Source organism: Triturus cristatus, chromosome 6 (assembly GCF_964204655.1).
Source record: "Triturus cristatus chromosome 6, aTriCri1.1, whole genome shotgun sequence".
Lineage (NCBI taxonomy): Eukaryota > Metazoa > Chordata > Amphibia > Caudata > Salamandridae > Triturus > Triturus cristatus.
In genome coordinates this window covers 1,061,178,199-1,061,202,641 of record NC_140589.1, presented here as the reverse complement: position 1 = coordinate 1,061,202,641, position 24,443 = coordinate 1,061,178,199, and positions in this window count along the sequence as shown.

Sequence of the window (24,443 nt, the reverse complement as noted above, 5' to 3'; positions counted from 1 at the left end):
AACGTCATACGAACTGCAATTTTAAAAACTGCATTTATCTACTCACCTGCCCCTGCGGACTCCGATACATAGGCATGACTACCAGACCTGTCAAAACCCGTATCGGTGAGCACAAGAGAACGATACGATGCAAAAAAACCCAGACCAGACTGCAGAACCACTTCCTTGAACTCAATCACCCCCCTGATAGCCTCAGCTGGACTGTGATTGACCACAATCCTCTATGGACACCGGCAAGCCTTTTCAAAACTGAACAACGTTGGGTCTTCAGACTCAGAAACAATGTCATTGGCCTTAACGACGATATCCCATGGAGCTCCCTCCTCCCATAACACCCGGCAGAACACACCATATCCTGCTTGTGCTCCCTGCATTACACTGACCCCCAACGTGACCAGGATTTACCCTTTTCCAGTCACCCACCCCTATTTTGTGGGAACATACCTCACTATAGACATTTGCCATGCTTCTCCCCCTTGAAGTCTAGTATGACATATCCATTATGAGCTTTTAAGTGACTAAACTTGACTCGCAGGCTGACTACCCCCAGCAACATCTATTCCCTGGTGGGATCCACGATGCCTTCCACCTCTCATTCCGACTTCGGGTAGCTCGTAATTGGGCCATTACACAGCTTCACCATACAGCCTTATCACATGGCACACCGAGATCAGCTCCATCTGTCTATTACACCGAGACTCCTTTTGTTATTTTACTATACCAAGAAATGAGAGAACTTTAGCAGACCTACACATTTACTAGTCCTAACATGGACCTGTTCCAACATGGCTGCTCCTTGGTATATGATAGCCTGGTGCTGGGATGAGTACGTGATTATTGGTCTGATTCTTCGAGTATTTTATATCGAACTCACTACTCAGGCTTTCTTTTGGAGACACTAAGACTAATCTCTCCAGCCTCTCTCTCTCACATTCAGCCAGTTCTCAATACCTAGACACTAGTATTTTGGAACAACCCGTCAGTTTCACTATTGCGATGCCGACCTGTTCCATCATGGCCGCCACTCTCAGGGACACAAGAGTCTCTCCTCAGTTTCCAACACAGACCCAGTTGATTCACTTCCGGGACCGCAATTATCCAATTGACTCCCCGCATATAATGAGCTCCTACCCAACACCACCTACCGGCGACCCTGGAGGCACCTTAGGTTTACGGATCAGTATTCCCCGGCGCGCATGTAAGTACCGGCAGCACTTTGCTAGCTCCCTGCACCATTTGACAGTCGCTCTGTAATCTGCATCCTACTGTCTGTTTTTTATCCCGTTTTGATATGGCATGGAATAAGCCCCGCATTCTACTTCTTTTTGCTAAGCATATGGTTTATCTCTAGCTGCTGCCCCCGCCCCAGTTGGTCTCTTTCCGGTACAGTCTGGACCCACACCAATGCGGGTACGATTCCTGTCTCGCTTAATGTTGTTTTTAGCATCTAGTTGTTACAGTGTCACGGCCACTCGTAATCGGCACCACCGGTTCGGCCATTGTTTTCCTTCACCCACCCCTCGCCATAGAGATTTGTTGACGGTCGTACGCTTGGCACTATGACACTCCCAATCTATCGAACGACGTGATTTTAACGTTATTCACCATACTGCATAGACTTGCGACCTTGCACCATGCTGTTTTCACGATTGTTCGACTTTCTGGCCAGCTCGCATGATTTTAGCACTACTATGCCCCGCACCTTCTGTCACACATGTGCCTTTATGACGCTAATTATACGTTGTTCCCATAACTGCATAGACCTTCTCTTAATCACCACGATACCATGCGCAATGCCGTTGGTTTCCTCCGTATGCAATTTCGCATGATCCTAACACTGCTATGCCTCGCACTTCCTGTTACCTATGTACCTTGTGTTGCATCCGATACAGATGTGCATGAACTCCATACCTGCATAGTTCACCGAGCTACCAGTTTTTCTTGTTACTGCCCCAACGAGGGCCTGGTTGTACTCACCCAGCCCCCCTTTTCCTCCCTGACAGTAGATACAACCACCTCCCCAGTATGATTTTGAGTTGATCCGCTCTCCACACTGGTGACCTGTACCATGACCCTGGATCTAGCGAAGACCTCCTCATTGTGCTTCTCTTATCTTCCCTTTTTCCTTTAGGTTCGACGTATGGGACACGAATAATGCGTGTTCCCCTCCACTCATGATGGGATTATAGGACATACCTGTTACTGTATCTCGATTTTTCTTTCCTTTTCACCAAGGTCCTGACGAAGCGCTAAGGATCCACTAGGGACCACGGGCAGCGCGAAACATGTTGACCACCCTCCTTACATCCTCACTCTCACTCTAAAAACCTCACACACGGGTTGAGAGCAGTGGGATTACCAACCTTTTCCCATACTAACTACAGTGCTATCCAGGCACTATTCCCCGTTAGATTTTACCTAGACCCGACGGACTCACTAATAAATTAATTTGGGGTACCAGAGGGTCTTTTTAGCCACACCACGTCACGCACTTCCCCACACACCCGCATGCACAACTACGGCTACTCCACTAAAAGATCTCCGACAGAGAGCCCTCTTGAAGGGCCCGTGAGGGACTGCAGCGCCACCCCCACGAGGAGCACCGCCCAATGATGATGCTTTGCACCCGCAAGGGTGTGTGAGGGCAATTCGAACACCACCCAGGAGTATCTGGTCTACATCACATCCACATTCACAAACCTCTTTCTTATTTTCCCTGTTGCTCTGTCTTTTACCCCTCAGGCAGTTGACCATACTGGCACTGTCTTTCTCAGGAACTGCTACCCTATTATATGTGGAGGCAGGAAAAATTACCATAAAAGTAGAAAAAACACCCAAACACAAACTGACCAACAACCAAGCACCATGGACGCAGCCGGAGCTGGCGCAGAGGATGAGCGCAACTCTACAAGCACCACGGACGACCAGCCCGGGACTGGGAAGGGCAAGGACAAGAAGAAGTGGAAGACGAAGTTCAGTCCGCAGGCGAACAGGATCATAGTCACAGAGGTGATGGAACACCACCAACAACTGTTCGTCACCTCCAACGTGTCATTGGGCACCAAAACTAGAATATGGCGGGACATCGTGGACAAGGTGAATGCCGTCGGAGAGTACAAGAGAACAATGGATGAGGTCAAGAGGTGATGGAATGACATCAAGAGAAAGACCAAGGAGAAACTCACAGCCAACTGGAAGGCAGCAATGCAGACTGGAGGTGGGGGCCCAGCGCCACAGCTCATGCTGGATGACATGGAGGAGCTGGTGTCGACAGTCATCAGTGTGGATACTGTGACCGGAGTTGGGGGACCAGACACTGCTCGACAGGACACAACACAACAGGGTGAGTGACCACCAGGTACTGGGGGGATGGGTGGAGATGGCCAGGAAGGCACACATGCACAATCAAGCAGAGCACAGTGCACACACTCAATGACTCTGGGTCATTGCCCAGATCTATAGACTGTCACAATGTACAATGCCATGCTGTCTGAATGTCAACATGTACCATGCAGCTACATACATGTGAACACATTGCAATACACCATCTCCCCTTCACATTGCAGGGCCACCTTCAACACCCCCTGCATAGCAGTTCCAGCCACTCTTCACTGATAACGAGGAAGACAACCCCAGAATCGACGCACAAGCCCTCCTAGACATCATTGACATCATCCACAACTCACCTCCAGGATCAGGGCTGACCAGCTGCATTGAGGAGACTCCACCCACCACCTAAACCACCCAGCAGGAGGCACCCACAGCCCCAGCAGTCTCCCAAAACCCCCAGGAACAACACACAGCCTTCCAATGCCGTGTGCTGGAGGGAGACGGCTGAGCAGGTGCGGTTGGGGTTCGACCTCATGGCCACCAAACTGGATGCCATCCATGGCGGTCTAGACCCGCTCCATGGTCTCCGAGCCTTGACTGACATTGCTGGAGTCCTGATGTGGAGAGAAGAACACCTGTCCGTTCAGAGGGGCAACAGTGATACCAGCAGTGAGCTGGCACACATGCAGAGGCTCATAGTGGACATGGTGCGGATGGAGGGGAAAGGATGGCAGCCACTGCTGTCATCAGCGAAATGTATCTGGGATCTACCATGTCCTGCAGATCATCATCATGGCATTGCTGCCACAAGGCGTGGTGCAGATGAATGCTGCTTCCCTCCACACCATCCACATCTCCGCCCCCTGGTGTGCCATCGCCTCAAAGTGCAGCAGACATATCCACTCCGGCACCTGATGTGTCAGTGGCACCCATCCGGGGACAAGGACTTGGATGGGTTTGTGATCAGGAGGCATTAGCATTAATTTACGCCACCTGGCCTGTTTATGCTTGGTGCCGCACATGGCCTCATGACCTTCCACTGACCCCTGATACACTCCGATGCACTCACCTTGGACAGCGACATTGACTGCCATATTCTCTTTGATGACCAATGACACGGCGACCAGACTGCGGACTGTACCCTTCCACTTCCGGAGTACCTGTCATCCCCGGATGGACTCTGGCTGGCATTCCACAGGCCCATATTGTGTAGTGTGCTCGGCATTGCCCTCTACCGCTCCAGCTGCAAAACTGCACTGGATGTGCAATAAACATCCAGTGACGCACTGCTGTGTCATATCTTTCATCATTCATGTGTGGATTAATGTAGGGACAGTGATTTCCCTTGCGTCAATGATGCCCATCCTGTGGGATGCCAGTCAGAGGGTGCTACATTGCCTATTGTGTACCGGGTACTGTGAACACTACAACAGGGACCCACGCATCAGTCACTTCCATGTCCGGACATGTACTGAACCACGGCCAGAGCCCACGAGTCATTGTTGCAAGCCCAGCGCTAGTCCGGCGTACGGCAGGCCAGACCACACCACTCCACTTACGCTCCAAGGGGAGGCCCTCTTTGCTACCAATCGCAGGCATACTCGCTGATGGTGTGCAGGTCACTGGTATAGTTGTCAGCATGTCACAGACACTCCCTGAGGGCAGGTTTGCACGCACACCACACCCATCCGGCACAGGCATCACAGGCCATGTGACTGTGCCAACATAAGGGGCTGACAATGTCACATTCCCCTCTTCGAGTGGTGACTGGATGACGGACGCTCCACGATTCTCAATCATAAAGGGCCCCTGAGTTGTTGCGCACAGGGTTAGTGGCACCCGAGGCCTTGCGGCAGTCATGGGCCTACCACCACATGGCGCTGACTGGGGTTGCACAGGGTTAGTGGCACCCGGAGTATTGCGGCCGGCACAGGCACCCCACCACGGGACGGTGACTTTGGGTGCACTGAGTTAGTGGCACCTTAAGCTGCTGAGCGGGTGTGCAGCCTGCGATGATGCCCCGTCCCGGCGGTCCGGACAGGTCAGGTTTGGTGTGCCCTGCTGTTCCGCAGTGTAGTCCAGAGCCAGTGGGCAGCGCGGGCCTACCGCCACGTGGTGTCACTTCCGGGATCCCAGAGTTAGTGGTACCCATTGCACTGAGCGGGTGTGCCGCCTGCGATGATGCCGGGTGCACTGGTATGTCCTATGCCATGGAGTAATCAAGACCCAGCACCAAATGTGAGACCTGGTGGCCTGTGGAGCGGGGCTGCATGGTGTGGAGGGTGCCATGTCCGCGGGCCCCGGGCTTGTGGCTTGCAGCGGCACGTGGTGGGACCTCCTGTCTACACGCCGGTGGCAGAAGGTGAGTAGTGAGGCCTGGGTGTGCATGGGCGGGCATGCTCCGATGGGCGGCGGGAGGGGCTGGGGTGCCTCTGCCTGGGTGTGCATGAGCGGGCAGGCGATGTTGTCTTGTGCAAGTGTGCGTGCTGTGCCAATCATGTATCTGGACTCTGTTTCAGATGACGGCTCTGTCTCAGATGTGTGACCTGGCGTACTGCTATACATACCGGAAAGTGGTTGGAGACACACCAATGGCAGCAGGTGAGCAGTGTGACCTAGGGTGCGCAGGGGCGGCACTCTCTCTCTCCCCCTCGGATGTATGACGTTACAATGCATGCTTTTACAATGCATGCTGTTACAACAAATTTTTTACAACGCAAATGCTGTGACAACGCAAGTCTTTACAACGCAAGTCTTTACATCGACTTGCAGTAGATGGCGTGCTAACATTAAAAAAGGGTAATTTACTATTCTAACTCCAGTCCACGTTGCAGTAGGGAAGGTGTTTGGATAGTAAACTACACTATTTTTAATGTTAGCACGCCATCTAGTGCAAGTCGATGTAAAGACTTGCGTTGTAATGGCATGCGTTGTCACAGCATTTGCGTTGTAATAGTTTCGTTGTAATGGTAGTGCGTTGTAAAAGTTGCGTTGTAAAGGTTGTTCCCCTCCCCCTCTCTTTCTCTCTCTCTCTCTCTCTCTCCCCCTCTCTTCTTCTCTTGCTCTCCCCCTCTCTTCTTCTCTCTCTCTCTCTCTCTCTCCCCCTCTCTTCTTCTCTCTCTCTCACCCCCTTTCTTCCTATCTCTCTCCCTCTCTTCCTCTCTCTCTCCTTCGCTCTCTCTCTGTTCTTTGAAGTGCACAGGACACACCTTCTCATCATGATTTTTGCCTTGCAGGCTGTGACCTACGGATTGTACTGAGGGGAGCCGCCATGTGTCTTCATTTCATTTCAGTGTTCATTTTAATAAAGTTTAATTTGTTGCTTTGAAAGTGAATGTGTGATGCTCATTTTTGTGTTGACACATGCATGTCACCAGTTGTGATTGTGCGACATCAAGCAGATTTTTTTGTATATGTTTAGGTGTAGCTGATGGGCCATGTCTTTGGTCAGGTGGTGCCGGGGAGGGGGGGTCCTGGGGGTGGTGGCGGCGGGTGTTGTTGCCCTTTCGGCCCGCCGGGCTGCATGTTGAGTTGCCCGCGTGCATCTGTTGTTCTTCAGGTGTGGGTCTGGGCTGGGCTCCCTTTTGTGGTGCAGGCTGTGGTCCGACTTTGCACCAGGTCAGAGCAGGTGTTATTTTCCTGCTGCTAACGTGCCTTTTCACCGGTTTTGTGTTCTTATCGCAGTTCTGGCTGGTCGTTGTGAATGTTGTGGACTGGTGTTGTCGTGGCTTTTGGCACGGGAACGCCTACTCTGCATCTCATTAGCGATAGTTGCGGGGGTCATCTGTGGCGATGTTTTTTGCGGCTGCTATCGTGGGTAAACTGGTGCTGTGGGCTGTTAACACCAGGCTTGTGATTGGGGCGATAAGTTTATCGCAACTTTGGCTGCGATAAAGTGACGTTAACTCGGCGATTGATCCTTGTGAATATCCCCCTGTAAAGTTTAAACATGAGTAAATCTACACATGTAAATTTACCTATGTCAATTAGAGACAGAACAACATTATGGTTTATTCAACTATATATAAGATACATACTTATACTGAGCACATCTGACTCTGGTGTATTTCAAGGTGCTCTCAACTGTAATGTTCAAGGAAAAGAAACTACAGTGAAGTGTAATAATTGTCTAGAATGGCAAATTTGGTCTAGCAGGGAATCCAGATTGACCCTATGCTTTCTTGCTGTTCTTTGTGCAAATCAGCCATTGAATGGATGGACATCTCTTTTTCTCTTTCCAGTTTATATTACCTGCCGATGCTATGATTCCAATCCACAAATCCATGTATAAGAATATGAAGTAGTAGTTCCATAGTAACACTTCAGATATTCATAAATGCCTGTGTGAATTGGCTCCTTAATGCTTAACCTAAATTAAATTACTGTTTTCATTTTAGTTGGTCCCTTTTTAAATATCGCTCTTTTGGCCCATATGAAAAACATTTTTCATACTCGTCTATATTCCAAACCCTGGGCCAATTCACAAAGGTTTTTACGAGTGCATGAAGTAGCATTTTGGGAGCACAACTTCACATTCTCATACATTGCTTTGTAAAGAATTGTCCCAGGACTGAATCTAGGATCCAGTCCTGGAGTTAGAAAAGTAATCCTGAAAGTAATCTATTGCAAATAACTTAAAATTCCCATTGAGCTCAATGTACTATTGTGTTTGAAATTGTGTTGCCTATTGCAACAACCTGTAACTATTACCTACAAAAGTCAATTGCATATTGAAAAAGTATATAACTAAAGCATCTCATTCTGAGAAAGTATATTTTAATACCTATTGTTGGTTCTAAAATAAAACAACCATATATTTTTTATATAAACCATTGGCCTAGAGTTCAGTTCTTGAGTATGTGAGACCATTTGCTGACTGAGTGTGCACAACAAATGCTTTACACTGTCCTTTGATACTGCCTTACTGCTCGACCAAGCTACCACTTTAGAGAGTAAGGTTATATCTAACTTTAACATCTGCCAAACCTCTGGGGACTGTGGACTCTGTACATACTGTACCTATTTGGGAACAGTATAAACCGAGCCACTTTCTCACACCAGTTAAATGCAGACCTGGGCTGCAGACACAGAGTTCATACTGTCAAATATTTGACTTCCTGCATTTTACATTTTGGATTATCCTCTGAGCAGGTGATGGTTCAGATTTGACGATGGTGAATATGCTGTAGAGGGCTTTGAAATGTTTAGAAAGGGATGTAATGTTAGTGATTTTTTGAAATTTTTTGATCACTCAGGAGATTGGTTTAAAATCACTAGCGTAATACCCTTCTCCCAGCGCTTTGAGCACTTTCACAGCATAATACCTATTGCCCTTCTGACCTCCCACACAGAATACTCAAACATGCAAAAAATGGTAATGCTAGACTGACCAGAACGGCCTCTGCTGTAGAATGGATGATCAGGAGCAGAGGAAATGGGGACTTGAAGAATGAGGCTTGAGCACATATCAGAAGCCACATGAAAGCTCTGCTCACTTATTATCTTGAGAACCAAGAAGATTTCATTTTCAAACAGATCCAGGCATCTGGCTTGAGCCAGGCTTTGGTTTTCAGTGGCCCGCCCAACTCTTCACAAATACCCCTTTTAACCAATTCAAAAGCACAAAATGCTCTTCGTCTACACTGTTCTCCCTTCCCTCAGTTTCTGTTCCTCTCCAGGGAACTTTGGAAGGCTCTACCCAGACCACTTTCAGTTGATCAAATCCTGAAGATCCTGGCAGTGAGGGATAGTTTTTGATTTCTTCTATATTTTTGCCTCATGCATACACCTTATTGTTAGAGTGGACATGGGTGGCATTCTTTATTTCTTTGATGCTTAATCACTGCATTCTATGTTTTTCTCATAGAGCCTTTCGTGAGGTGGGTTGCTTCTCTTATGATATTATCTGTGCTTTTGGGTTCCTTTTGAGTATGCTCACGGGGAATAGGTTGGAATCTTCATTGATGCCTTTTCTTTGCAGAGCTGTCCAAGATTATGCTATACAGGAGAAAATCATTCTGGATCACTGTGGACAAAATGCATGTCATAAATTTGAGAAACCCCTTACTAGCCACATAAAAGCTGTTTTGGAAAAAACATGCAGACCCGATGCTACAGTATGTCACAATATTTCAGCTTTCTTCACATGGTCACCAGGTGACGTGCTGAAATCACAAAGTGGCAGGAAAGATGAGCTGGAAACAACTGGACACAATGGCTTTCCAGCTTGTCTTTGGAGGCAGTATGCAGCCGATGTCCATTAACGGGTGAAAACAACCCAGTATATCAATCACAGCCTCAGGGACCCTTTGTTTTTTTCATGTGGTGGAGAGGATGGTCGCCTTGGTGAAGGGCTGAGTGCCTCTTAGGTAAGTCTCAGCACAAGGCCCTGCCCCCTCCAAGGACCAGTGGCATTATGAAATTTGAGGGCCCAGCTCTGGGTTTTATCAGGAGATCTCAGACAAGAGTAATGTGCTGAGGGGGCCCCCTGCAGCTCGGCGCCCCCCCGCATCACGGGGGCTGCGGGGGCCTGTGTTATGCCACTGCCAAGGTCCCACCCCTCCTCAAATGGTAAAACCTATTGACAAGTAGGCCTACACTGCGGTGCAGTAGGTCACACATATGGAGTTGTGTCTTGATTACATGATGTCCAAGGCCATAGATACATGGCAGCCTTACTTCGCTGTACACCCTTTGATCAGGTGGCAGCAACTCTGCATGTCATCCCAACGACACATGGCTGTGGGACCATGCGGACCGCTACCTCCGGCCTAGACTGCGATCCAGCATGACTCACTCCAATACAATCCAGTCCGTAGCAGACAGAACACGGCATCGTCGCTGACTGAACACCTGCTCAGCTCTGGTGCCACTGAGTCTGTTCCACAACATCCATGGACACTTTCTGGGTGAACTGTGGTGGCGAATGAGTCTATGGCATTGGGATTGTCGTCATCATGTCTGTGATACTGACTTTGTGCGAAAACGAGGCAGTAGCATTCCACTCCTCCATTTGCCGCTACCGGACGGCTTGTACCCTCTGCATCCTGCCCTGGAGGACACCTTCCACTGGCTCCCGCAACCCTACGCCTCATTCACCTTGGACATCGATGAGGACCCGCTCAGCTCCCGTGTCCCGATCTCAGTGCACCATAAGTCACCGTCCCCTGCGGGTGTGCCTGTCCCGCCCACAGTGCATACGGGGCCACTAACTCTGTGCATCACGTGCCAACCACATGTGCCTGTGTGCCCCTGCTGACCGCTGCCTCGGGAAAACACTGCTGGCCAGTAGGTCACACCTTGGAACTGAGTCCTGATATATCCATGGAAGATTGTACATCATTGCACTGGCCTCATCTCAGACTGCATCCCCTTACAACTCTGGTGCCACTAAGTCTGTTCCCCGACATCCATGGACACTTTCTGGTTGAACTTTGGTGGTGACTGAGCCTATGGACTGGGGGTTGTCTTCAACATCATGTCGGTAATACAGACTTTCTAGCAAAAATGAGGCTGTTACATTCCACTCCTCCATTTGCTGCTTCTGGCCAGCTTCTGCCCTCTGCATCCTGCCCTGGAGTACACCCTCCACTGTCCCCCGCATAACCTCTGTCACATCCACCTTGGACCTCAACGAGGACCCGCTCAGCACTTCATGTGCCCCTCTCTCACTGCACCACAAGTCACCGTCCCTTGTGGGTGTGCCTGTGCCAGCCGCAGTGCATCCGGGTCCACTAACTCTGTGCAGCTCAAGTCAGGGACCCTGTCTGCTGAGATATTGGATGGCCTCTGAGACAGTGGCCTTGGGTCCCCAATGCCATGTGTCTGTGACCCTGAGGCATCAGCAGCGGTCCACCATAGCTCACACATCAATTCGAGTCCTGACCGGCCCGGACGTCTCATCACCGCAGGAGGTACAAGCCACCACCATCAAGACCACCTCCAGATGACAACAGCCAGAGTTGTATGTGTCTTACTGCCAGCCTGTCAGAGTTGATCTGACCTGTCTTGGATGCCATAATCTACCTGATGCCCTGGTCAGCACTTGAGGTGCTACTGACTCAGAGCACCACGACTCATGGACCATTTCTGAATGGGTTGTGTACTGTGGGGAGCTCACACAGCAATGTCACCTGAGGCAGTGTGGGAGACTGGGGACGATGTTGAGGAAGATGATGCAGGTGTAACACAACCCACTGCAGCTGCATCAGGTATTTCCCGAAGGGACACAATCCTTGACATTTTCTTCACATGAGCGAGCTCAGCTCTGATGCCCCAACATCGGTTCACTGCAACTCACAGACACATCTGTTTGCATGTTGTTTGACCTCTGTACTTGCTCCCGATACCAACATGATGCTCCGCAGTAGTCTCTGTAATGCTGGTGTTTACTGTTTTCGTTTCCATAGTGTTCACTGTTCAAGTTGTTGCCAGCACCAGCTACTCCGTGCTGGCTGGCTTACACTCACCCCACACACATCCAGCACAGGCGTCACTGTACCTGTGACCAAATAAAGGACCCGGGCGCTCGTGCCCATAGCCAGCTCCATGAACTATCTCAGTGTGTCCGTGTGGTCATGATGTATGCATGAGGGTCCCTGGGACTACAACATTACATTGTGCTGTGTACAGCATGCACAACAATGTTACCTTTGACAGTGGGTAAGACCGTGGACATGAAGCTTTGTCGTCACCCGCTCAATGTGTGGGAGGAGTGGACTGGGCCGTCGTACGGAGGTCCAACGTGAGGGTGTGTATGATGATTTCTGGGCTCTGGGCTTGGTTCTTTTCAGGAAGTATGCATGTGTCCGTCGAGGTTTGGGTCGCCTTTGTGGGGTGTGGGTGGTCCCTGGTGGGACTTGAACACCCACGTGTATGCTCTCGTTCAGATTCCATGTGCTCTGACCCCACCCGCACTTGTTTGGCCACCTCCTTTTGGCATTCTGACACCTGCGTTGGAATGCGATGTGTGCCGAGGTGGGGTGTTGGTAGGCAGACGTGGAGGTGGGTGCTTCCTGCTGTGTGGTCTGTGCAGGGGTTGGTGTCTCCTCTATGTGGCTTGACTGCACTGCTCCTGGAGGTGGGTCGCCTAAGATGTCCATGGGCTGTTACAGGGCGTCGATGTCAAAGGTGTGGTGGTCCTATCCAGCATCACTGATGAGTAGTCTGGTCTGCTCTGCTGGAGGTGTTGTTTGCCCCTCTGCAATGTGAAGAGGAGATGCATGTTGACATTGTTTTGACATGAGTGTTGGTGCATTATTCTGGTTAACATGCAGATTTTATGACGATGTACATTGTGACTGTTTGAGAGGTGCTGTGTATTTGATGAGGGACAGTGGACATTTGGAGTACATGACGTAGGTGAGGATGTACACGTGCATTTACATCTCGCAGTTTCCTGCTGTTTTACATGTGATTGGCCTGTTCCAGCGCATTTGCGGACCCAGTTGTGTCCTCTGTTCTGCAGTGTTGGTGTTGCACTTTGTACCAATTTGTCGTAGGATGTGCTGTTATTGCCATGTGTGTGTGCTGCAGTGTGCCATGGGGATCAGGGACATGTTCCAGGGTCATTGTGGTTGTACAGCGTGCTGCACATTTGTGTGCATGTGTGCCATTGTGCCCATCTCCCCCGTCCTCCCAGTCCCTGGTCGTTACTCACCTGGTGGATGTTGTGTCAGTTCCTTTCAAGCTGTGTCCGGACTCCTAACTCCTTGTGCCATCTCCACCCTGATGACAGTGGCCTCCATTTCCTCCAGCTCCTCCTGTGGCGCAGGACTCCCACTTCCTGTCACCTTTGCTGCCTTCCTGTTGGCAGCAGATTTGTACTTGGTTTGTCTTTTCACATTGTGCCAGCACCTCTTGTCCTCCTCCATAGGCCTCCTCGACACTCCGACTGCATTCACTTTTGTCATGTTGATGTTCAGTGGATGGTGGTGTTCTGTCACCTCTGTAACACTGATCTTGTTTTCCTGCGGACTGCATCCTGTCTTCCTCTTCTCCTTGCCCTTCCCCGACCCTGATGTTCCTTGGTGGTGTTCTGTGGGGCTTGTGGGGTTCACGTTGGACTCTGCACTTGGTCCTGGAGCATCCATGGTGCTATGCAGTTTCTTTTTTTATCCTTTTTTTTTTTTTACTTTTATGGCGCATTTACCCGCATGACGCGTGGGTATTGCATGCCTGTCGCTGGTTATCGCTGATTTTTGTATCGCGGTTGGCCTTATTGCTACTTTTTTGCGTTGGTGTTTCGCATTTTTGCGGCGTCGCGTTGACTTTATCGCGGACATTTGACACGTTGTTGTGGGACTATCGCATGGTGCCGCCGGCTTGTGAATACCACGTTGACATGGTGTTGTTTTCCCGCGATAGACTGAGATATGCAAAGTTGCGCTACACTAAATTTGCGATGGTTATCACACGTTCTTGAGAATATACCCCATATATTTATCTTTTTAATGGATTCCACCTACTAAGAACAGTAGTCCTCATAGCTATGTCCAGAGAAAATTCTCCTAGATTCTGAAATAGAGGCCCATATCTTGCAGAAACTATAGTTGGTGTGAATCTGGTTTGCAGCTTCCACCCCAAAAGCTGTAAGCATTGGTAAAATGTATATCAGGAGCAGCAGTGGTCCGTGGAGGTAAGAGCAGTGGGGTGGTGGGGCCGGGTGAGAGGGGATTTCGACAGACCATGAGGGAAAATGAATTATCTATTTGATTTTCCCTCATGGTCATTTGTCAAATCCCCCCAACCATGCCCCACCACACTTACCTTCACGGGCCACTTCTGATCAGGAGGACTGTACCACAGAAGTGAAGCCATTTCAGTAATACACAAATGGATTCACTAATATAATATCTATCTGCTCCCATTTTTCAGAGATAAGAGCTGAGGCTCTGGGAAGAGATCAATGTAATGCGAATAACAGCTGGTGAAATGACTTGCCACTTGATGTCCTGAATCTTATGTTCAGCTTGAAGGAAATGCCCTTTTTGTGGTTCTGCTGCTTGCATAAGGGAGTATGGAAGCATAGCATAGTCATATATATATATATATATATATATATATATATATATATATATATATATATATATATATATATATATATATATATATATATATATATATATATATATATATATATATATATGCAACTCGATACACTTCTTCTCCAGAAAGTATACACGGACACCAGGGAGATTTGCAGTTTCAAATCGGTTTTAATGAACTGCACTCGCTACGCGTTTCAGCTTTCGCCTTGTTCACGCTGAAGCAGTATTTTTTTTAATAAAGTTATATAAAGTTCATAAACGCAAAAATAGACAACAGACTCTTCACATCAACAGAATGTAATGCAGAGACTTGGTAATTTAGGCGGCCATCTTAGCCTAGTACAAAATTCATTCTACAGGTATATATCCTTCTATATATCTCGTAGCATATACATAAAATAACTGTACGTTCACATAATTATTGGAAATAAGTGCATATTATATCACATTATCGTGTTTCCAAATAATATAAACACAATACCACACCCTGTACAATATGCATAAATTATATACAATATGTACAATATATACACACATGTTATGCCCCAGTGGGCAGATTTACAAAGTTATTCCAACAACTATTGGCAATAAGTATCTCAACCAGATGGTAATCTTATTCATGTACATGCGCAATCTTGTCGCCCCAGTGGGCATACAGCAAGAATACATAATACTGCAAGTGCAACTTGAAGTTCCTGAAGGGCCACAGCATGATTCAGTACCAATCTCTAAAAAACGGAAATAAGATAAGTTTTAGTATATCATAGACCAAGCCCTAATATGATGACAGATCTTACTTATGCAAATGTACAGATAGCTCTTCGCTAGAATTCAACCCTTTCGGGACCATTGTGTCAAAATCTAGGATATATCTAGATTCTAATTGTCTCAGGAGAAGTAGTTTATTCCCTCCACGTGCAGTATCCATGACAGCATCAATCACCACCATTTTCAACAATTTTTCATTTTGAGCATGTTCTTCAAAAAAATGTCGTGCAACAGGATATTGTTTGTTGTTATGGCGTAATGCCCTGACATGTTCTAATACTCTCTTTTTTGCACGGTGGATAGTGCTGCCAATGTATGCCTTGTTGCATGGACAGGTTAACGCATAGACACAGTACATAGTATTGCAAGTTAAGGATTTCTTGATGGTAAACTTGCCATTCATACTAGAGAATTGTACCTCCATGCAGTCACTGCTGTTTCTGCAGGCCTTACAGTTTCTGCAGCAGCGGAATCCTGGCCTACCAACACTTTTAGGAGGTGTAATGCTAGTTATTACACTGGGGCTAAGTTCATCCCTCAAAGAGTTACTTCTCTGGAATGTGACTTGCGGATGATTGGTCAAATGTTCTTTGAGATGGCTATCGGTTAACAGGACATGCCAGTGTTTATCTAGAATACGACGCAAGTCATGCGCTTGTCCAGAGTATGTGGTGATGAAACGTAAACTCTCAATTTCTGGTACTCGTGGCACAGGGTGTAGTAACCCATTACGGGTAACATTATCCACTTTATTACAGGCTTCTTTAATCGTACGTGGATGGTAGCCTCTCTCTCTAAAACGTTGTATCATCTTGTTCTTTTCAGTTGCATAGCTACTCTCCGTACTACAATTGCGTTTGGCACGCAATAGTTCCCCATATGGGATGCTGTACACTAGCTTTCGGGGATGCGAGCTAGAGGCACTCAAAATGCTATTACCGGCTGTCAATTTTCGGTAAAGATGTGTGTGCATAACTTGTTCTATGATCTCCACAGTGACATCGAGGAACTCCACCGAGGTCCTGCTGACGTGTTCTGTGAAGACCAAATTGTAAGAATTGTCATTCAGTGGTTTGACAAATGCAGTAGCAGAATTCAGATCACCCTTCCAAATTAAAAAGATGTCGTCAATATATCGGAGCCACAGGACACAGTTAGAAAATTGTTCCAGCTGTGAGGCCACCTGCTCCTCCCACCAGCCCATGACAAGATTGGCATAGCTGGGGGCGAAGCAAGTCCCCATCGCTGTGCCCTGTGACTGCCGATAGACGACATCATCAAATAGAAAAAAGTTATTTGTTAAGCAGTATTCGATCATAACCATGATCATCTCTGAATGATGGAATAAAGAAATGGAACGACTTTTGAGGAAATGTTGCACAGCCTTTAAACCTAGCTGGTGTTGAATGCTAGTATAAAGGCTGCCAACATCCAGGGTGACCAAGGTAAAATCAGGTTCCCAATGGATTCCATCGATGATGGTCAGAAAATGGGTAGTGTCGCGTAAGTAAGCTGGTAAGGCAACAACATAAGGTCGTAAGTAGTGATCGATGTACCGAGAGGTGTTCTCTAATAGAGACCCAATGGATGACACTATGGGTCTACCAGGGGGATTAGCCGGATTCTTGTGCAACTTAGGAAGTAAATATAGCACAGGTATCCGAGGGTGAGGACATCTCAGATAGTTATACTCATCCCACTCTAATAGCCCCTTCTCTCTCCATTCTACTAGAAGTTCCCAATATTTCTTGTTAGAAGCAACAATAGTCTTCCTATCCGATACTGCATAACATGTCTGATCACTCAATTGTCTGACACCCTCACGCAAATAGTCTGATTTGTCCAATACCACCACATTACCACCTTTATCCGACTGACGGATAACAATGGTATCATCGGCCTTTAAGTTAGACAAAGCTTGAATTTGATGCCAGTTCAAATTCTTGTCACACACCGGAATCTTAACCTGTCTCATTTTCTTAAGGTCATTTGAAACACCCCTCTCGAATACTTCAATGGCATCGCATTCAATGTTCGGTAAAAACACAGATTTGGGTTTGAAATGACTCCCAGGGTTAACATTCAAGTCAACTGCAAAATCATCCAGATTTATACAATGGTCAACATCATAGTTATCCATAGAGGATATTGCATGTAAAACCTCCATATCATCCACATTAAGATTACTCAAAGGTACAACCATAGAAGCACTAGCTGTTTTGTTGTGTTTGGTTTCAAACCATTTTTTCAATTTCAATTTGCGTGAGAAATAAAACAAATCAATTCGTGTTTTGACATAGTTAAAATTGGAAGTAGGACAAAAGGACAAACCTAAGCCAAGGAGGTCTCTCTCATCTTCCGTTAGAGAACGTTTGGAGAGGTTGATGACCGTCATTGTGGGGTTTTTTTGCCCCTCGTCACCATTCCCATTGGGCTTCCTATTTCTTTTCTTCCTCCTCTGTTTTGCCTGTTTGTTCCTCTGGTTTTTCCTCTGCCGCCTCGTCCTCTGCCTCTCTGACCAGTTTGGTCTTGATATTGCTCTGTCCGTCCCTGATTTAGCATTTGGAACTGGGCTAAAAAATTATTCGGTTTCTTTTGAGGGTCTTGACTAACCAAGCTGGCAGCCACTGACATAGGAATATCCGATAAGCTGCCGTCTGATACATCGCTCTCACTGATATCCACAGTTGCGGATGCTGTTGGCGGTGGCATGGATATTGTACCATTAGTATCAAAAAGGTGATCATATTTCTTATGAAAAGTAAGAGTACGGCCTGATTGATAGTCCTTGAAATCTCTTAGAAACTTCCGCTGTTTCTTGGCCGTAATCTCCTCTTCTAGCTTATCCATTCTTGACAATAGAGATTTAATAAAAGTCTCTAATACATCTTTCGCCACCAATTTTTCAAGTTGGGCAGTCAACTGATCGATTTCTGCCAATAATTTGCTACGGTCTTTAAGTGCAAATTTTACAAGAATCCGCATCATGGTTGTGGAGCAAGCAGCAGAATTATTGGACCATTCCTCCAACATCTCAGGGTCAGGGTCCTCGTAGGTAGGAATAGTAAAAATACACAGCCCTCGTGGCACTCGGGCTACGTCAATATATCTTTGTAAAGACTCTGCTTCCCACCATTTGGAAAGTTCTTTTTTATATAACTTTTCCAATTGAGAATAGAGCTGTTGGACTTTAATCTCTTCCGTGATAGCAGTGGCTGGGCTACTCATATCCCCATTAGCATCACTCTGTGAAAAGAAAAGTCTGTTGGCCGTTACTTTGCGTTTGGCTTCTAAAGCTGCAGCCATAGTAGCCGATTTAGATTAACTGCAGATCTCCCCCGCTGTCACAAATGAGACGTGTAAGTCCCAGTATCAGATCAGCTCCCTTCTCAAAGCCACCTCAGTGCGTGACTAACGCGATGATCCCAACACCCGAACCAGAGACCGAGACTCTCGCTTCGAGGCTGTTCAGCCGAACGGAACCTCAGCAGCACAGAGAATCAACCTCTCAGGTAAGATGAGACCTCCAAATCCTCAACGATGTCAGAGGAGCTATATAAGATGCCGCCGTCACTCACCGCATCGGATTTCAATATGCGGTATTTCGGAGACAATCCCAGTGACCTCCGCTATAACGGAATCTGCGTAAATCTGCACACACAGCAAGGGAGGTGGATGAGGTCAGCCTTCCTTCAATTTCAATCAACAACGCCGGTCCCGATAATGATGAAGGCTGTCTGTAGGGCGGTCCGTGTCGGGGTAATCGGAAACCCCAATTATGCAACTCGATACACTTCTTCTCCAGAAAGTATACACGGACACCAGGGAGATTTGCAGTTTCAAATCGGTTTTAATGAACTGCACTCGCTACGCGTTTCAGCTTTCGCCTTGTTCACGCTGAAGCAGAGATACTTATTGCCAATAGTTGTTGGAATAACTTTGTAAATCTGCCCACTGGGGCATAACATGTGTGTATATATTGTACATATTGTATATAATTTATGCATATTGTACAGGGTGTGGTATTGTGTTTATATTATTTGGAAACACGATAATGTGATATAATATGCACTTATTTCCAATAATTATGTGAACGTACAGTTATTTTATGTATATGCTACGAGATATATAGAAGGATATATACCTGTAGAATGAATTTTGTACTAGGCTAAGATGGCCGCCTAAATTACCAAGTCTCTGCATTACATTCTGTTGATGTGAAGAGTCTGTTGTCTATTTTTGCGTTTATGAACTTTATATAACTTTATTCAAAAAAATACTGCTTCAGCGTGAACAAGGCGAAAGCTGAAACGCGTAGCGAGTGCAGTTCATTAAAACCGATTTGAAACTGCAAATCTCCCTGGTGTCCGTGTATACTTTCTGGAGAAGAAGTGTATCGAGTTGCATAATTGGGGTTTCCGATTACCCCGACACGGACCGCCCTACAGACAGCCTTCATCATTATCGGGACCGGCGTTGTTGATATATATATATATATATATATATATATATATATATATATATATATATATATATATTATCTACTGGCGGTCGCCAGTAGGTAGTTATAGTTAGGACCACGTTTCCATAGGAAATCCGCAACATTCTATTTGGAATAACTTTGGCGCCGGTCGACGAATCCTCGCGAATTTTTCAAAATAGGTGGGGCGCTACGCTCTGCTCCTACCCTGAAAGTCTCGGGGGGATTCGTCAAGCGAGGGCTGAGATAAAAGGGGGTCCCAAAACGCGTTTTTCCCATGCATTTTTCCATAGGACCTTTAGACACAGCTACAGCCCGAACGGCTGAACAGAATTACTTGAAATTTGGCAGAGAGGTAGTCCTCAGGTCAAGGAAGTGCCTTTTGTAGGTTTGGTGTAAATCTGTTCAGTAGATTCTGAGAAAATAGCCTTTAAATCAATATATATATCTGTGGCAGCTTACGGTGCGCTTACCGTAAGCTTACCGTAAGCTTACCGTACGCGTACGGTGGCGTGCGCGAGCGCGATTTTGATTGGCTCTTAGATCTTAGTAAACATTCGAATCGGTCGAAACCAGGAAGCGGCGGCCGCCATTTTCTCTCTCGCTCTCTGAGTTGGGCAGCAAAAACGAAGCCCAAAAATGTCCAAAGAGGCAGTTTCTTGAGATCCTAACCACCCAGCATTGATATAGGGGTCCCCAAACAACCCCCAAGCCCAAAAAAAAAAAATTTTTTTTTTCGGAAAATCGCTGATTACGCTTACCGTACGTGTACGGTAAAAAAAATTTTTAAAAAAAATTATCCACATTCTCCCCACCCCGTGGGCAAATGGTGCCCGAAGGGCACCATTTGTGCATGGCATATAAGAGCTATGAAATTAACAAATGTGCGCACGGTACATGGCCCATCCCGCATAACGTGGGCACGCGGCACTAACTGCGTAAAGTGGGCGAAGCGCACGGTGCGCGCACGGAACGAACTGCGTTAACTGGGCGCGCACGCCACGAATGGCGTAAAGTAACTTAGCATTTAAAAAACCGTACAAATTCACAGAAAAAACCATAGGTTTCACACACGTTATAGTTAGGAATTAGCATTTAAAAAACCTTGCAAATTCACTGAAAAAACCATAGGTTTCACACATGTTATAGTTAGCTGTACATTTCACTCGTAAAAAACCAATGAAATTCCCCCGTTTTAGTTAGTGCAGGCAACTATAACTCACGCGACCGCAATCTTCTGCTGATGACATATGTGTCTTTATGAAAAAAAAATATTTGTAATATATGTATAGCTAAAATTTAATGGAAGAAGACATGGGCAAATAAGTGTCTAAATACAGTATTAGCATCAGCAGAGGATTGCGGTCGCGTGAGTTATAGTTGCCTGCACTAACTATAACGGGGGAATTTCATTGGTTTTTTACGAGTGAAATGTACAGCTAACTATAACATGTGTGAAACCTATGGTTTTTTCAGTGAATATATATATATATATATATACATATATATATTCACTGATAAAACCATAGGTTTTACAGACGTTATAGTTTGGAATTAGCATTTAAAAAACCTTAGAAATTCACTGAAAAAACCATAGGTTTCAGGGACGTTATAGTTAGTTGGACATTTGACTCATATAAAACAAGAGAAATTTGCCTGTTATACTTAGTTGAGCTAACTATAACTAGCGCGCCTGCAATGCACTGATGATGACGTCACATAATTCATCACTCATGACATGGTCAGTGACATCACTGATGACATCACTGATGACATCTCAAATGACATCACTGATGACGTCACTGATGACATCATCCAGTGAATGTGTGCTTCTGTAAAGGTTAAATATTTTTCATATATATCTATGCCAAGGTGTATTGAAGAAAGAGTGAATTTACAAGTCCCTGATTGGATTATTTAGTTGGTGCGTGACTGACTGTATAAGTGAGTGATTGAACATGTGTTACTGAATGTATGGGTTAGTGACTAAACTGTGTGAAAGTCTGTATTAGTGTCTCAGCTGGTGTATAAGCGGCTCCATGGGTTGGTGAGTAGCTACATGAGTGTCTATATGGGTTATTGATTTGGTGTCTGAGTATCTGTATGGGTGCCTGAGTGTCTGTATGGGTGGGTGTGGGGGGTGTGCATACATGTCTGAGTGGGTGATTCACTGCTTGTATGGACTTAAATGTGTATCTGGGAAGGGGTGTATGGGTGAGTTAGTGTGTGTATGGGTGAGTTGGTGAGTGAATGAATGTCTAACTGGTATATGTGTGAGTAACTACCTATGTTTTAAGGCAGTATATGTGAGTGTTGGAGTATATAAATGACTATACGTGAGTGCAAATTATTTGAAGAGTGGGTATATAAAAGAGTGTCTGCTTCTATCAGTGATTGTATAAGACAGTAAGTATGTGTTAGTATCTGCATAAATAAGTGATGTGGTGTGGGTCTAAATAACACAGTTACACTGTATACATGAGTAAATACCTATGTGATTGATTCTTTGCATGACTGACTAGGTGTGTGAGTAGCTCTATGGATGAGTGGCAGACTGTGACTGTATGTATAGGTATATGAGTGCATATTATATTACTGTATTGATGAGTAACTGCATGTATAAGTGAGTGGGTGTGAGAAGTTGGCCTGGTATAGGATGTTCACTAGTTAAAGTGACCACCTTGTACCATGCCAAGCAACCCTTATGGTGTGGTTGTAAGTCAACCTTTTCAGGCTAGCTGCCCTAGTGGTAGCGTAGGCTAAGCAGTCTTTGAGGCTAAACTCGTTAAAGCGTGTTAAGCAGGCTGTTTTACCATATGTAACCCCCTTTTATACCAATGAAAGGACACCACACAGATATATATTCAAAATATATATGTATTTATTACTCAAAGTATCCCCGAGACTCTTTATGAGCACAGGAGCACAAATCGTTAAACAAGAAAGTATTACAATATACAGAAGTTGCACTTTATATGGATCGGCCCTGGTGGCCACTCAAACCACATACTAAAATAGTGGGATAAGTACCACGACTAGGAAAGGGAAATGGCCTAGGGCCTCTAGAATCGCTGGGCCTACAAGGAGCTAACGTCAGTTAGTGACCAGGAGGTCCACGGGTCGCGTGTGCAGTGAGGAAAGTTACACACGGGCTCCCATAGGTTTTCAATAGGTGCGTAAAAGTTCAAACGTTACTGCTAGAAGGGTCTTCTGGATGGACTACGATCTTAAGACTTAAAACACAGACACTAGAGATGTTTCTCTACACTTGGGCACCGGAGTGCCAGCTTTACCTCACCCACAGGAAGCGGGTGCATAGGTCTCAAAGTGCGTCGGGTTTCGTCTATCTGTTCAATGGAGCCTGGTGACAAAGATGCTGCAGGCGGCCGGTCCAGAAGAGATGCGGTGGATCCAAGAGTGGATCGGAGTTGTAGAAGACCTGAAAGCAGAGGGGACAGTGTTCACAGTCACTAGCCAGTGACTGGCGTGGCACCAGGTAGGTACCAGGCGATGTCGGGTGCAAACAGGTGAGGAGGTGTAGCTTGTCTCCACAGCCACGTGGTCCCTGAAGGTCGACGACGTCCAGGAGTCGGTTCACAAGCTGTCTCACGCAGGCTCTCGCTGTCGGCAGTGTCGGCGACTCAAAGGAAGCAAACAAGCCTTTGCAAAGGCAGGAGTCGTGGAAAGTGAAGAAAGCTGATTGCTCTGACCAGCAAGGTCAGAGGGGCTGCTCCTTTGGAGGGCAGCAGGGGCCAGTCTGGAGCAACCAGACCAGCATTGTAGTTTTCAAGGTTCGTCGCCAAAATGGCCACTAGCCAACGGGCCAGGGACCGGGCAGGCGCGTCAAGATGCAAAGTGCAGAGGGGCCCCACGCAGATTGTGGAGATGCTGGAGGGCTCACCTTTGGTGCAGATGCTGCTCGGATGTTGGGCTTCTCAGGACCCAAAGCACAACTTGGAGGGAGCCTCTGTTGTTGCGCTTGCAGCTTGTCGTGGGTATTTCAAGATGGCTGGCTCCACGTGTCTCGGTGCCTCCACGGGTTCCTTCTTTTCAGGGACTGTGGATTGGGCGGTGAGAGGTCTGGAGGTCCAGGCCTTGTCGGGCTCTGGGCTTGGGCTCCGGCAGGAGGCGGCAGCAAAGCAGACGTCGAGTAGCTGGTTGGTGCTTGCGTTAGCAAGATGGTCACTCCCTGACCATAGGGGAGATTTCCTTCTGTCCTCTGTGCAGCAGAGCATCGAAGTTCCCGTCTTCTTCTTTGTAGTAAGTTGATTCCAGGATGTCTGAAGTCTTAGGACACAGCTCCTACCTTTAAGCGGATTCTAGGGGCCGGACTACCTGCTAGGTCCCTCCCTAAGGGTGGGACCAGGAAGGGGGGTGGTTACACCCCCAATCCTTTGTCCAGCTCGCCCCAGGTCCGGGGCTGGTGTGCCCCAGGACCGGTTTGAACTGGCATATGCACCGAGGCTCCTTGTGAGCCTCAGGCATGTCTGATTCTATTCAAGCCCTACCTGACCAATACACAAAATCCTGTCTGGGGTGGTGCACGCACCTCCCCTGGCAGGAAACCCTTTGTCCACGTCTCCCAAGCTGGAAGGACTCCCAGCAGCAGGAGGGCAGACTTGTGTCTGTGGTGGCAGCATCCATTTTGTGGAGCTGAGGCTATGTCTGATTTTACCCGGGTTTCAGGTACTGTACATGTCGTGTCCCTCTAGAGGTGGGAATGCTAACCCCGTCGCCAGAATTGGCGAGGGGTTAGTATTCCAATTTGTATGACACCTTACTCGACATGTTTTGATAAAGCCAAACCAAAGATAGCA